The sequence below is a fragment of the Marmota monax genome, unplaced genomic scaffold (assembly GCF_021218885.2).
Source record: "Marmota monax isolate L192 unplaced genomic scaffold, Marmota_monax_Labrador192_F-V1.1 WCK01_AAM20220418_F8-fsc00012, whole genome shotgun sequence".
Classification (NCBI taxonomy): Eukaryota; Metazoa; Chordata; class Mammalia; order Rodentia; family Sciuridae; genus Marmota; species Marmota monax.
The window spans coordinates 29,102,005-29,115,246 of record NW_026695227.1 but is presented as its reverse complement, the minus strand read 5'-3'; the positions used below and the strand labels follow the sequence as shown (position 1 = coordinate 29,115,246).

Genomic DNA, 13,242 nt, shown 5'->3' with positions numbered 1-13,242 from the left:
TTAAAGCAGAAAATTTTTTAATTCTTTCCCAAGTCTTCTTAATTATCCATAATCACTTGTTATCTGTGTATTTTTTAGCTTCCTTTTTCTTTTTTCTTTTTTAGTTGTAAATGGACCTTTATTTTGTTTATATGTGGTGCTGAGAATCGAACCCAGTGCCTCACACATCCTAGGCAAGCGCTCTGCCACTGAGCCACAACCCCATCTTCCCCCCTTTTTTAAAATTTCTTTAAGCCTATTAAACTTAACTGTGTTATGTCTCAGAATTTTAACATCTGAAGCCTTTGGGAAACTTTCTGCTAATTCTCACTCAATGTGTTTTATTTCCAGGTGTATTTTTTGAGCTACAATTTTCCTTGGCATTTCATCTTTGACATATCTTTGGGTACTAAGATGAGGTTGGGTGTTCCTGTGGAGACGAGTTATGTTTGATTTTGCTCAGTTACCTGAGTAGTACCAACCTGGAATCACTTTAAATTTTATGCTTGAGAGTTTTGTTTGTTTATTTTTGTTTTTTGTTGTGTTTTTTGGATTACATAGCATATGAATTTAGACTACAAACTCAGAGTCACATTGACTTGTGGTTGTGAATTCTAAAGGGATATTTATTATTTTTCCTACCATCTAGAATGACTCAAGCCAGTTTCCCTGCTGTTATCTTTTACATGGAGGTTTATTTCTCATTAACCTTATACAAAGAGTCTTGGCAAATACCTTTAGAGGGTACAGCTTTATGCAAGATGATTCCTTGGCTTTACCTCCTGTCCCTACACCCTGTGAAGCCATCAAAGTGAAAGCTCAGGGTTACCAGAGTTCTATAGAAACTCTGAGGGTGAAGGTGACTATTGGTTCTGGCTTACCAATCTGTGTTCTTACTTGTACTTTGAATTCTGCAGATTTCTTTCTTTACTGCCAGTTTGATGATAGATTTAAGATTTTAGAAAATTGTTGTTTTAAGTGGGAGGATCATTTATGATATCTAATCCATTGTACTGTTGCAAAAGACATTTTTTTTTTCAAAACCATGATTAAGAGGAAGGTAATGCAATGTTGACACATACCATTCGTTGTCAGTTGTTCTGTTCTAACACCACCTGCCCCCAGATGCCCTCTACTTACAGGGTGTGTGCAACTTGGGAGAAAGAAACATGGCAATAAATCCTTGATTACTGAGGATCAAATGTTAATTGATCATCTAATGCAGTAAAATAACAAGTGATTAGAAGGGAGACATTATTAACCACAAAGCAGGTTTTGTGTCTCCTCTCATTTGGAGCTTTGATAAGGAAATATACTGGCAGTGGGCACCAAAAGGAGCCTTTCTATTGGACTGGAGTGCACTGGTACAACCTACAGGGTTTACTATGTCAGTTCAAAGTTTAAGACTCTGGGAATCAGGGAGAAGGTGAGGGGAAGCTAAGAATGTAGAGACATTTGATTCTGTAAAGTTTGAGCTCCCAACATGGTGGAAATGGTGGACTCACTTCAGTTATCTCTAGGAAGTGAAAGTGGAGTTTTAACATTTACCTCTAGTATTCACTTCTAATTCCCATCCAGATCAAGTGTAAGGTTCCTGGGAAGAGAGAAAAAAAAAAAAAAAAAAAAAGAACAAGAGAGAAAAAGGTGGGAAAGACAAAAATAACAAGATTTCTATAGAAAAAAAAATTATCTGTGGAGTTGTTCTTGGTCCATCATCCTTCTCAGAACCTCCATTCCAGCCCTGTGAGGTATTGCCAGCCTGTGTTTTCACATCTGAGAACCTGAACTACTTGCTTAAATGTTCTTTGTCACCCCTATTCAACCATGTTTTAGATTTCACTGCAGGAAAAGGAAGGAGAATGGGTAGACAATATTGGCAACTGACATATTTTTCTCCTACCTGTTCTGGTCAGTCTTAGACTCACGGACCACATGCTCTGGATGGCCCTCAAGCTGCCCACCATGGGACAGATGAGGAGCCTGTTAATGGAAGGAACAGAGGAACATGAGGTAAACTGGGAACAGAGGGGCAGAAGGGGAAGCTCTAAGGAGTACCTGGCTTGTCTTTATAGAGCAGAAGCATGGGGGAAGGAAAGCTTACCAGGAAAAAGTTTGAGTGGAGTGAGGTCCTGAAAGAAGGATTGGAAACCCCTCATGGTATGGGCCTCCTCATCACATTCTTTTTGGACTTGGTAGCTGCTACTCAGAGGTCAGCCAAGCTGGACCCTCCTCCTTTTGAGGGGTTTCAGGAACCCTAACTGAGTGACAGCTGTCTTTGAGAATGTTGGTTGAAGGAAGGTTCTTGGCAGTGGCCAAGCTAAAAATGAATAGGCTACTCTCCTGCTCCTGACTACCCTTAAGTAGCTACCACACCCTCTTCAGATAGCCACTTTCAGGAGAGCCTGTCCTCTGGTATAATCTGGACGGGGATCTGTGGCATTAGAGATTTGGTAGCTGTCATCCCAGAAGCAAACCATAGTTTGACTTTTACCTTCATCCTTCTATAGGTTCAACTTAAATAAGCCAAGCAGGTCCAAGTGGATTTAGCTCCCTCAGGTGTCTTAAAGAGAATCTGTCTTGACCTCCAAGTCATTTCTGGAGACTTTGCAATATATATATATATATATATGCATACACACACACACACACACATACTTGTTATGTATACTGCCTTAGGCAATGGAACACACAAAGATGTGGTGTTTGCCCTAGGGGAGCTTCTGATCCAGCTGTCAATATGCCAATAATATGACCAACACCATGGAAGCCCCCATGTGCCTCTCTTAGTCATGCCATCATCTCCAGCCTCCTTCCCAAAGGTATCCCTGTTCTGACTTCTAACCCTAGAGATTTGCAGACTAGCTTTTAAACTGAACCTGAAGGTTAACTTGAGTTGGTATGTGCCACATACAGCAAAATCAAAGGATACCATTTTTCTAATTTGTGAGATCTCCTTTACAGATCCAAAATCTATGTTTCTGGGGGTATATTTCAAGCATTTTCCCCAAAAGTGAGAGGTCTAACACATGGTGAGACAGTCTGGGTCTGTGATGTCATGGATATAAGCATCCTGCCTCCCATTAGAATCCATGAATGCCACCTGAATCTACTCACCACCCTAGGACATCAGCAGGGGCTCCACAAGTCCCTGGTGGGTCCCTTAGCTTGCAGCCTAGAACTGCTTAAAGATTCAGTGTACATATTTGTGGGACTGAGCAATAGAAGCATAAGGGTCTTCACCATTACAGGTCCAGGACACAGCAAACTGACCCTGATTCCAAAGAGGACTCCTTTTGCTTGAGAGGAGCCATCTTGACAAGATGCTAACTTTGGATACTAACTGCTCAGAATCACAGCCTCAGCATGTGACTTAAAGTCCTAACAGATACTTGCAAACTGTTTTTAAAAAGTAATCATAAAGCCAGGCACGATGTCACATGCCTGTAATCTCAACGACTCAGGAGCCTGAGGCAGGAAGATCTCAAGTTCAAGGCCAGCTTCAGCAACATATGAAGCCCTAAGCAACTTAGTGAGGCCCTGTCTTGAAATAAAAAATAAAAAGGGTTGGGAATGTAGCTCAGGGGTACCCCTGGGTCCGGTCTCCAGTAACAAAAAAAAAAAAAAAAAAAAAAAAAAGATAGAAATGCAATCTGAATTCTTCAGTGAGTTGGAAGAAATACCATTTTTCTGCAGTACAATCCACATTTCATATACCCTGAGGTCTTAACTTTCATCTTCACCTGCAAAAAGGAGACTATAAATGTCATGCACTTCTGGAAACCAAGAAATTAGTTCCCTCAAAGGGATGAGTCCTTTCTATATAAGGAGTACAACTAGCACAAAAGTATTATCATCTTAATTGTTTTACTCTAAAAATCCCAAATATTCCTTTCCAGCTCTGGCCTGGAAAGCCCTGGCACAAACAGCTCCCATTCTTAGGTTTGAATTTTGTGCCTCAAACAGCAATGGCAGCCCAGATCTTAGAGGGTAGGCCTCCAGACCTCCTGAAATGCACATTAGCTACAATCTGGGCAATTCTTTCCAGGTGATTCTCTTCTTGGTCTCGTGAGGTAGATTAAATTCCCTTTCCTCCCAGCTCTCAAAGAGGAAGTGGCCTCTTGGAGGCAATCGAGCAAGGCTTTATAATATCAATACCCCACAAAACCCCACAGTCTGGAGCCTACTGCTTCTCTCATTGGATCAAAATTTTCCACTTCCAGTCAAGATCTCAAGAAGTTAGTTCAAATCTAAAATATATTGGGCAAAAGGCAAAAAAAAATTAGTTATGTGTATCTGGGGGTTTAATATACTTTTAATGGTGTTATGTGCCACCATTTTAAGAATAGATGGCAATACTGCTGATAGACCTACAGATTTTTTTTTTAATCACAGTAAAGTTCAGTGCTCCTTTTCTTTTTTCCTTTCATACTTCCTTTCTTTCTTCCCTCCCTTCAATCATCCTTTTCTTCCTAATCAGTGAGATAAGAATTAAAGAGCAAAGAAAAGGGAAATACCCTGTTGAGACTCCAGAGGCTATGACAATTTTAAGGGAATTTGCAAAATGATTACAAAGAACTGATATCAGCTATTAAGTTAATATTCATCTAATGTTTATTATGTGCCTGGCACATAATTAACAACCCTATGAAGTCAACAACCCTGTGAGTATTACTTTCCCCATTCTGCTGATGGCAAAACCATCAGTAAGATGGTTCAGAAAGATTAAGTACTTTTCCCCAAGTCACTTAGACACTAAGAAACAGTGCAAGCCCAAATGCTTTACCTCCCCACTCTCCCTCCAGTATCAATCCCTGGAACCTTGTAGAAATGTGTCAGGGACCTTACTAGGCACATGGAGATCACTAATCCAAATTTTTTCATATTTCAAAGGAAAGTCTAAAAAAAAAAAAGGTAACTCTATTTGGGGTATAGAGATCCAGACTAAAGATAAGTCCCCTCACCAGACTATTCTAAATATGGGAGCTATAGCTCCCAGGGAAGAACTTCCAAAGGGGAAGAGTATAGAGTGTGGTAGCTCTCAGGCAGCCTTCTAGCTACCTTCCCTAAGGTGAGTGTTGCCATTTCTCCAGAAGGCAGAGGAAGGGCAGGGTAATGAGAAGAGCAAGACCCCTGTTTCAAGGCAGGAGACAGCCTCTAAGTCCCTGCTTGGTGGCTCACTGACCATAAACTTGGATGGGTTGCCTAAACTTGCTGAATCTTTCTGTTCTCTAGAGCAGTGGCCTCCAAGAGGGGATACGCTATAGGATTTCTTGAGCAAGAGAAGGCAATATTGTGACTTCCTTTTTTTTGGCTGGGTAGGAGGGGGGGCTGTTACCAGGGATTGAACTTAGGGCTCTCAACCACTGAGCCACATCCCCAGCCCTATTTTATATTTTATTAGAGATAAGGTCTCACTGAGTTGCTTAGTGTCCCGCTGTTTCTGAGGTTGGCTTTGAACTCGTGATCCTCCTGCCTCAGCTTCCGGAGCCAGTTGGATTACAGGTGTACACCACCACCCCTGAGGTGACTTCCTTTTTTATTTGTTTTTTATCTTTGAAAATTTGAGCTTTAGCTTTAGTTAACAGAGGGACACCAGCATCACCAGCAAAGATGGCCATATGTCAAGCATGTTGGGTGAAGTATCTGAATGCAAAGAAGTAATGTCAGAGAAGTCAGTAAAATGTTCCAAAAAGTATCAAGGATGTCATTTGAAATTAAAAGTAATGGTTATTTTTTTTTAAAAGAGAGAGAGAGAGAGAGAGAGAGAGAATTTTTAATATTTATTTTTTAGTTTTTGGCGGACACAACATCTTTGTTTGTATGTGGTGCTGAGGATCAAACCCGGGCTGCACGCATGCCAGGCGAGCGCGCTACCGCTTGAGCCACATCCCCAGCCCAAGAAGTAATGGTTATTACTGTTAATGATAACTCTCACCTAGAAAATGTAATGTGACTTGAGATATTAGCCAATGATAGTACTTTAAAAATAATATTCACATATGCAGATGACAATTTTCCATTTTGAAAATAGGGTTTTACATCACAAATATTTTGAGACCACTTCTCAGCTGTAGGACATGTGGATGATACAAAGCATCACCACACCACTGTTTCAGTCCAGGGTGACTCCCATTGCAAGAGGAGATGGAGGCCAGAAACAACAATATTAACAATGGCAACATTTTTAATGGCACAGAACAATGAGGCAAATGCAACAGAAAGGGGAAGCCATGCTTTGTAGTGTTTGTCCCAGGCCAGAGGCCAAAGGCAAAGGAGATGAGCTGTCAACAGCCACATCTTTCTGGAGTTGGGGCCCCAGGGGAGAGATGCTTAACACATTCCTGGGCTGCTTACGGAATGTCCTTCCTGTTCTGGAGAAACAAGCAGGCGTGCCCAGGATGAGGCTTGTAGAGCTTTGGCTTATTGGTATGAAGAAAAGGAGCTCATTGCCCAATCATGCTCCCTGGAGACTTTCCTCTGAAGAGGGAGGGCTTCTTTTGTCAGTAGCTTTTCCCTACTGACCTTTTGAGTAGCAATGTAACACTAACTCTACTCTCACCTGTTCCTGAGGTGCTTAATCTCATGTCACAGAGCCTCTCCACTTATCTTTATCACTAGGCTCTTCCACAAGACACCCTTCCCTAGAGGAGCGAAACAGGAATTCCCCAAAGGTAATGGGATGTTGTTCTCTTGTCTCCTGCAAGAGTGATCATGGTTGTTGCAAAACCCATAACCCTAAATAGCCACAAATGGGAAAGGACTCCAAGCCTCTAGTTTATTCCATTGGTCTCAATGGTTGGGGTTGGGGCTTGGAAAGAAGTCATCACTGTCTGCTGGGGTTTGGACAGAAGCCCAGCAAATACCTGGGAGCCTGGGAGAGCTCTGAGCTGCCAATGCTTGGAGGTGCAGGTGGGAGTCTGTACCTTCCTTCGTCCAGCCCCCAGGCTCTGCATTACCATGCCAGCACACACTGTGTGTGGGCCAGCAGTCTGGCAACCTGGGGCTCTAGGATATGGAAGCAGGTGGGAAAGACTAGTGCCAAAAGCCCCAAGGATGGAGACATGAGCTGGGCTACTGGGAATGAAGCCCTGGAGCCAGATGGATTTGGAGTGAATATCTGGCAGTGCCCAACTCTTTCTAGGGCAAGCTGAGTCTGCAGGCTGTCACTTCTCATGGCATGGCATGCGACTCCCCAGAACTAAAGAAGTTCTAGTTCTAGAGAAGTCAGGATTTCTGAGATGCCATAAAGCTTCCCAAGGCTGAAAAAACCTCCACAAACTGGAATATGCAAGAGGCTGATAAGATCACAACAGAATTAAGGCCACAAAAGCCAACACTGAGTGGATACAGTGACACTGGGTCACTTCCTCAGTGACCTTGCCCTGACTGTATGACTTTGGAGGGAGGATCCTTGAAAGGCCTGAAGCCACCATGGAACCACTGTAGGGTTCTGAGGTTGCTCCTTATAAGCATGCTGGTCTCTCAAATGCCTTTCTGTCGATCTTATTTCAGGTTCTAACTAAGGGAATCCCATGGTGACATGGACTTGTGCAGGTCATTCAGAAAGGCGAAATTCAATCGAATGCCTGGATAGACCCTTCTATCTATTGGTTAGTCAAACAATAAGTTCAGCATAGCCCATGACCTACTGCAGGATTTTTAAAACTCTGGGTCACAACCCATGAATGATTTGTGAAATCAGTTTGCTGGACCCCAAACTGAAAGAAGGGGAGGAAGAAAAAAAGGAAGGAAGGAGAAGGGAGGGAAGAGGGGAGGAAGGGGAAAAATAGAAAACATTGTAGGGAAACCTCTCATTTCTTGAACTTTATCTATATGCATTAGTATACTAAGTTATGATAAAAACTCATTTGTTACTATGGGTTGAGTTAAAATTTCAAAAAACACTGTCCTGGAAAGACCTTTTGTTTGGTTTGCCTTCATTGCTTACAGCTTTTTCCATTTATTCATTTCATTTTCACCATCTGGAACATAAACAGAGAGAACAGTTCCAGATCCTTTTTGTCCTGAAAGATAAATTAGCTAACCTTTCTGGACTTAATTTTTTAAAAATATAAAACAATGGGCTAGGGTTGTGGCTCTGGTAGAGTGCTCGCCTAGCATGCATGAGGCACTGGGTTAGATCCTCAGCACCACATAAAAATAAAATAAAGATATTGTGCCCACCTAAAACTGAAATAAATATTTATATATTTATATAAATATTTATATAAATATATATATGATGGGGCTGGGGTTGTGGCTCAGTGTCAGAGCACTTGCCTTGCACATGTGAGGCACTGGGTTCGATCCTCAGCACCACATAAAAATAAATCAACAAAATAAAGATTAAAAAATTTATATTTTATATATATATATATATATATATATATATATATATATATATATATATAAAGAGAACTAAATGAGAAGCCTTGTCCCTATGTCTGTCTCTCCCAATGTTCTTTGAGTTTACTGACAGTCTTCTCTTCAGTCCTCCCATGCCCATAACCATAAAATATTTAAGGGGAAAAGGGGGCCCTAAAAAAGGCAAAAGCAAACAGTCAGATGGGAGTGTTCTACAGAGAGTTCAAAGGGCACACTTTTACCTGGTGAGCAGCTTCTGGACAGCTTAGACCCTCTGTCCATGGAGACAGGGTCCCTGTGAACCTTAAAGGGACAAGGTGATCCATTCAAAGTCTTGGCATCATGGCAAGAGGTTCAGAGAGTGTCCATCAGCCTTGAAGGCAGTATCCAGGCTACAGAAAAGAGGAGCCCATCAGCTGAGTGTAGGCTGCAGCCCTGTACCCTGACTACAGCCCCACCTGTCTGGGCACCTGCAGGCTCCCAGAGCCTGTCAGAGAGGTTAAGAGGCCAGGTTCTGCTTTCCCCTGGATTCTGTAGAATAAAGCCCACAAGGGTGGCCTCACCTCACAAGGGTGGCATGCACCTGGCAGGGCTCTTTTGTTTTGATACACATCTTTGAGTCTCTAGCACTGGAGTGTGGCATCTCAAACATAGCAAGCACTTAGTAAATATCCCCTGTTGCAATTGATTAGAGATAGGTACTGACCAAAACCAATCTGAACATTCCCCTAGTAACCACCACTATCCCTCCTAAAGACAAGTGAAAATACAAGAAATGTTAACTTTAGAGGGGAAAGGGGGAAAATTCATGTTTTCTGTAGAGGATCTGGTAAATGGTCTACATAGCAGTCTAACTAAAGGAATTCTAAGCTACTAAATCTGCAGGGTTTTTGTTTGTTTTTGAGTTGCTGGGGATTGAACCTGGGGTTTCATAAACACTATACAATAAGTGTTCTAACACTGGGCTACTGCCCCAACCCAAATCTATACTGCAGAAATGCCACCTGTCATCAGGCTTTGAGAGAAGGGGACTCTCTTTCTCACTAGCCTTTCTGGTACCTGGCTAGAAAGAAGCAGGATCAGGAGACAATTAGTGATTACAACTGAACAGGGAAAAGTGCAACTCATGTATTCTTGCTTTTTTATTTTTGCAAAATAACCTTTCTCATAAGAATAAAGCTGAGGTGAAAAAAATCCATTTGTTTTCAATGTAGATATAAGAGGCTTGTTATCAGGTGACAAACTATGCAATACAGCAATTCATAATAGAAAGACTAGAGAAATGATGGGTCATTTTGGCCTGGAGATGTTGCAGAAGATTTGATGGAACATACAGGATCTGGGCTGGGGATGTGGCTCAAGCGGTAGCGCGCTCGCCTGGCATGCATGCAGCCCGGGGTTCGATCCTCAGCACCACATACAAACAAAGATGTTGTGTCCGCTGAAAAAACTAAAAAATAAATATTAAAAAATTCAAAAAAAAAAACATACAGGATCTAAAGGACAGGTCTGGAGAGACAGATGAGAGACAGTCATTCAGGTATGGGGAGGTTGATAAGAAAATGGTTAGGGACATAGTGATATGACTATGATAGGATATATGTTAACACAGTGACAATATTTATAATCTTATAATCTTGGAGAAGGCTGGTTTAGCTAGACAACTGGTGAAAAGTACATGGGAATATTTTTTATTTTTTGAGAGGCAGCATGGAACAGTAAGGATGTTCAGAGAGAAGACCTGTGTTCAAGTGGCTCTATCATTTCCTAGCTGTAAAAATATTGACAATTCTGCACATCTGTTGTACAATAGGGAGAGTATTTTCTAATCTGCCTGTCCCAAAAAGTTATAATAAAGGCTGAATAAAATATTTCAACTGGCTGTGGTGGTACATGCCTTCAATCCCAGCGAGATTAAAGATAGAGAGCAGGTGGGTTGCAAGTTTGAAGGCAGCCTCGATATCTAAGCAAGACTCTCAGCAACTTAGCAAGTAAAAGGACTGGGGATATAGCTGAGTGGTAAAGAATTCCATCTCCAGTACCAAAAAAAGAAAAGAAAAGAAAGAAAGAAAAGATATTCCAAAGAATCCTTTTATACTCTAAAATGTTTTATACATGTTAAATACTAGTTTCACTGCTTCAACCAAAAGCTGTGAAAAAAGACTCATAGTCAACAACTATGGAATTCTTATTACTCATCTTTCATTACCTTTTTTTAAGGTTTATTTGCAAGATGCTATGCCCTTTAAACACCACAAAAGTGACTTCTGAGTGATCAACCTCTTCCAGAGGCTCATGGGACTTCCTCAGGTGTTGGCTGTTAGAGATATCTCTTATACTTTTCTTCCCATGAGAATCACTGCTAGCTTTCTCAGGATGCTTTGAGCAAGGGAGGTATTTCTTTACTTTTCTTAAAATAGAGAATCTGTCCATTAGATAGATAGAACCTTCAAAGGGACACTTCCATCTATCTGTTTCTTGGGGGAACTGATGATCTATTCCCAAGCTAAACAATGGGTATCTCTCTCCCTTTCCCGCCCTGCCTCCTTTTAAGCCTTGCCAGAGAAAGTGCCTTAATGAACTGCTTCAGCTTCACCTCACAACTTCACCATTTGAACTTCCTTCTGTTTAGCTTCAGTCCATTTCTTGGGATCATATTGTTGAGATCTGGGAAAGGCTGGTTATCAGTCTGGAATAGCTGTCTCCAAATTGGTTCATTGCACCAGCAAACTTGCTGGGCTCTGGTACTAGTCCTTTGCTGCATTGCTGCAGTGCTGGGTCATGGAGGGCAAATCACTCACCCTTTCTATGCCTCAATTTCTTGCCTATTGCACTTGTTCCCTCAGCGCAGGCTTTCTCCTCTGCAAGAGGCAAACAGCAATATCTTCCCTACCTAAAGGAGGTCACCATCTGCTGGATGACTTTGTGGGTATCTCTATTCTGGAACATGCTGTTGCGATTTTGTTGTGATTACTATATATATTTAAACATTCTCCTACTGGACAGTTCCCCTCTAAGGGGGCGGGGGACCCCGTCTTTTTCACCTCTCTTCTAGCATTGAGTGCTTATATTGGTAAGCAGAGTGAAGTTAATTTTTAGCCAAAAATTTATGTGGTGAATTTTCCACAATCATCCACTAATCCTGGACTCAGAATGCACTTTTTCCCTTTTTATCTCCTCCCTTCCCTTACAGCAACGTCACGGTGGGAAGCGGGGCTGGGGGGCAGGGGGGACAGGGGATCAGAGCAGCTAAGACTAAGCGCGCGGGAATGAGATTAGCGATGGGCCAGGAACGTGCTTAGGGCTGTCGCTGCCAAGGGGACGTCGGTGGTAGCAATGATGCAACTCCAGGCTCCACTTCGACAGGGTGTGCTGTTTTATCCTAATTCTTGGAATAGGGTTGAGGTTCCTGGCGTTCTGCAGAAGTAACACCGCTGTAAGCGGCGCTCGGGATTCCCCACGAACGCGGAGAGAATGGCTCTGGTTCGGCAGGCGCCCCCCAGCGACCTGCGGGGGACAAGGCCCAGGCCGGGTCAGCCTAGGTGGGGGTGACGCACCTGGCTGAGGCGTCCGCAGCAGGCTGGGTAGAACCACGGCAGCAGGGGTAGCGGGGAGGCATCCTCTATTATCGCAGGCAGAAGCGTGGATCTGCACATACGAAATCATTGAAAACTCCGTCCCACACGGGGCAGGGTATGCCTAACTCTATCGAGGCAGCCGTGAGAGGTTTCACCAGGCAAGGACTCCAAGGCGGCCGTGCAGTGGTTGATTCCAAGTCAAGATGGTTGCAGCGCGGAGGGAGCGCTTGGCAACAGGGGACAGAGGCTGTGGGCGGGACCAGTGGGCGGGGCGGGGCCGGGGGCGGGGCCAGGTGCTGGGCAGTCCGTGCTTGTCAAAAGGCAGCAGGGGAGTCGGGAGCGCCAGGCTGCGTGTTCACCCGCCGGACCAGGTGCGGACCTGGGAGCTGCGGGGAAGGGGGTTCTAGGATAGGGACTGAATCCTGGCTCGGGGCTTCGGAGGTCCGGAGATCTGAGTGCCCGTGTGCAAGCACTTGAGTGTAAGTCTCAGGAACAAAACTTGGCGACTGAGATCCGGGCTGTTGTGCCATGAGGTTGGGACACTGAGGGGGCACTGAGGTTTGAAAAAGTTGAAGTTTGTGCCAAGCTGGCGAGGGGGCAGCCACCTCCTCGATGTTCATTCAGGCAATTCAGCGTAGAAAGTGCTCAGCTAGGACAGGGCTTAGCATTTGGGTTACTAGACCCATTTGTTTCTTCCTCCATCGGGCGCCTTGGCATGGAGGGGAAGAATAAGGAAGGGTGCGATTGGCTGTCGATGGTACTAAGGACTTCTGGGGGTGGAGTGTGTGTAGCTTTATTTATTATCCTGTAGAGCCCTAGTATGGCCACCTGTGATGGTGAAGTTGGATCTTTTACGTAGAGTATTTTTCTTTTCTTGACTTTAGCCACCAATTATTTGAGACGTAATTGACTGGTGCAGTGGATTAACTTTTCAGGAGAGCCAATCCATAGATGTCCAGAGGAACACAAGGGCAAGCATATAAGCCCGGTGGGGGCCTGAGGAGCTGTTTCTGCTTGGAGAGTGAGGGGCCCCGAATTTGTTGGTGGTGGGAGAGAATTCAAAGGAAGTATCTAGGAAGGAATTTTGTGTGGTGGCCAGGGTCAGCGGACAGCTGTGCCCTCTCCCATGGACCAGAGGCTAAGACAGTCTGCTTGGGCTAGGGGGACCTTGAATCTCTGTACCTAGGCCCTTCTCTTCCTCCTCCTCCTCCTCCTCCTCCTCCTTGTGGTGAGTGAGTCAGCCTCCTGTCTGGGCTCAGCTGCAGCCAGAGGGGCCAGAGCCCAGGCAAGCAGTTGGGCAGGCATTTTCTGAGCATTGCAG

At 43.7% G+C, this 13,242-nt stretch overlaps 1 protein-coding gene across 3 annotated transcripts in view; it reads left to right on the top strand.

The window, feature by feature from the left end:
- Vdr (vitamin D receptor) overlaps positions 1-13,242 on the top strand; it is a 94,098-nt gene that overhangs the window by 22,199 nt on the left and 58,657 nt on the right. Inside the window, exon 1 of one of the 3 annotated variants that reach the window (XM_046435539.2) lies at positions 12,266-12,400. The exons of 1 other annotated variant lie outside the window; for it this stretch is intronic. The gene's annotated coding sequence lies outside the window, so the exon portion shown is untranslated. Of the gene's footprint in view, positions 1-12,265; positions 12,401-13,242 lie in introns of those variants that run through there. One more of the 3 variants, XM_058576127.1, reaches the window with a different exon arrangement.